The sequence below is a fragment of the Chrysochloris asiatica genome, unplaced genomic scaffold (genome assembly GCF_000296735.1).
Source record: "Chrysochloris asiatica unplaced genomic scaffold, ChrAsi1.0 scaffold00017, whole genome shotgun sequence".
Lineage (NCBI taxonomy): Eukaryota > Metazoa > Chordata > Mammalia > Afrosoricida > Chrysochloridae > Chrysochloris > Chrysochloris asiatica.
The window spans coordinates 10,290,442-10,293,263 of NW_006408535.1; the positions used below are offsets into that span (position 1 = coordinate 10,290,442).

The following is a 2,822-nucleotide window of genomic DNA, read 5'->3' on the forward strand; positions in this document are numbered from 1 at the left end:
ATTAAAGAATTCAAGCTTGGCAAAATATACCCAAGAATGTTATTAAAGTATATATACAGATAAAGTAAATAGCAAATACAGATTAAGAGTCCTTCTGATTTTTCTTGTAGCCTTGAACACTAACAAAATTTTGAGGACAGTACTATAAAATTAAACATTAAGTAACCACAGGTGTTGAGAAAGCTACCTACATAAACCAATTTAAAATACTCAAGATGACTTTGTAGTGTTTAATACAATTTCAATTCATAGTCAAGGGCACAGGACAACATTTAACAAAAACAATCACATCACTTGACCTAGAAATCAAATGCAAATAGGTATGAATACAATCTCCAAAAGCTATCTTTTTTAAGTAAACATTAACCATTTATTAAAAGTTATACAAGAATTTTGAAGGATTAAAAGTCTTTAGTGACATAAAGCCATTTTGAACAGTTTCATGTCTCAGCTGAGCAGGAGAGAGGGTGAAAGAACAAGTGAAGAGGCCGCGTGTGGGTACAAGACAGTCACAACCAACTCAGCAGGAGCCTCCCCCTGCCTGCTGTCCTCCTCCTCTGCCTGCATATGTGACATCAGTAGCAGCATGCTGAAACCCAATTTTAATGCCATTTGCCTCATTACTAATGTCAAAGGCTCCGTCTTGAATTTTTCCATATATTTCTTTTGCTGTATGAATAAATGCCTCTTCTACATTGGAAGCAGTCTTAGCAGAAGTTTCCATGAAGATAAAAGTCCGTGCTCTCGTGTGAAAGCTTCACCTTCTTTTTTCACTTCTCTTCTAGATTCTAAATCACTTTTATTTCCAATAAGCGTAACGACCATGTTGGAATTAGAATGCTGACAGGCATCTTCTAACCAGTTTGTCAAGCGGTTGAATGTCTCTCTCCTTGTAATATCATATACTAGTAGAGCACCCGCTGCACCTCTGTAATACGACCTTGTAATGGAGCAAAAGGATTCTTGCCCAGCTGTATCCCATATCTGAAGTTTCGTCTGTTTTCCATCTATAGTTATCATTCGAGCACCAAACTCTACACCAATAGTAGGGTCATGGACTGGCTGAAACCTCTTGTCTGTAAACTGTAGCAATAAGCATGATTTACCAACGCCCGCATCGCCGATGATTATGTACTTGAAGAGACAGGGCACACGGCTCCTGCTGCTCCTACGCACCCCTCACTCTGGCGCTGCTCACGCTCCAAATGCCAGGCCCCTCACGCAGATGCTGGGAGTGAGGAACCGAGAGGAAGCGAGACAAGCTGACACTGGAGAAGGCAAGACGAGACAGAGCCCAGCCGACCCACCCGAACAATAACAGCCGCAACTGTACCTCCGCCCGGCCGCCACGCCGACCCAAAGTGCTGCGACCGTTGGCGCTGCCGGAGCCCCTTCCGCAAGCCCGGAGCCCCGCCCAACCAGAGTCCCGCCCCGCCCCTCTCCGCCGGAGCCCACCGGAAGCAAAGCCTGCTGCGTGCCTTCCCGTGTTCTCCAAGTCCTGCAGGCCTGGTGGTGGTCGTTCCAGCACGTCTGAGCGGATGACCCCAAAACATTGGGGTTGTGGAGGGCGTCTACGCACAGGCTTTCCATTGTGTGGATCATGACAAACTATGGACAACATTGCGAAGTATGAGTATTCCAGAACACTTAATTGTGCTCATGAGGAATCTGTACCTGGACCAAGAGGCAGTTGTTTGAACAGAACATGGGAACACTGAGTAGTTTAAAATTAAGAAAGGTGTGCGACAGGGTTGTTTTCTTTCACCATACTTATTCAACCTGTATGCTGAGCAAATAATCCTAGAAATTGGGTTCAATGAAGAAAAACGTGGCATCAGGATTGGAGGAAGACTCATTAACAACCTGTGTGTACCAGGGTTATATTCTTCTACCATACTTACTCAATCTGTATGTTGAGCAAATAATTCAAGAAGCTGGATTACATGAAAAAAAATATGGCATTAGGATTGGAGGAAGACTCATTAACAACCTGTGATATGCAGGTGACATAACTTTCATGTCTGAAAGGGAGAGGACTTAAAATACTTTATGATGAAGATCAAAGGCCATAGTCTTTGGTGTGGTTTGCACCTTAATGTAAACAAAACAAAACCTCTCACCACTGGACCAATAAATAACATTCATATAAATGGAGAAAAGATTGAATTTGTCAAAGACTTCATTTTGCTTGGATCAACATTCATGGAAGCAGCAATCAAGAAATCAAACAACATATTCCATTAGGTAAATCTGCTGCACAAGACCTCTTTAAAGTGTTCAAGAGCAAAGATGTCAGTTTGAGGACTAAGCTGAGCCTGACCAAACCCATGGTATTTTCAATAACCTCATATGCATGTAAAAGATGGGCAATGAATAAAGAAGTCCATAGAAGAATTGATGCATTTGAGTTACAGTGTTGAAGAATATTAAAATTATCATGGATGGCCAAAAGAACAAACAAATCTGTGTTGGAAGAAGTACAGCCATGATGCTCCTTAGAAGCCAAGGTGGCCAGATTTTGTCTCTCATATTATCAGGAGGGACCAGTCCCTAGAGAAGGACATCATGCTTGGTAAAGTTGAGGGTTCGAAAAAAAGAAGACCCCCAACTAGATGGATTGGCACAGTGGCTGCTGCAGTAATGATGGGCTCAAACGTAGCAACGATTGTGAGGTTGGCACAGGAACTGGCAGTGTTTCATTCTGTCATGCATAGGGTTGATATGAGTCTGTACCAACTTGAAGACACCTAATAACAACAATATATGCAGATGACACAACCTCACTTGGTGAAATTGAAGAGAACTTGAAGAACTTATTGATA

At 42.4% G+C, this 2,822-nt stretch overlaps 1 pseudogene; it reads right to left on the reverse strand.

Moving 5' to 3' along the window:
• Positions 1–520: 520 nt before the first annotated feature.
• Positions 521–1,137, reverse strand: LOC102822905 (annotated as a pseudogene).
• Between the last annotated feature and the right edge of the window lie 1,685 nt (positions 1,138–2,822).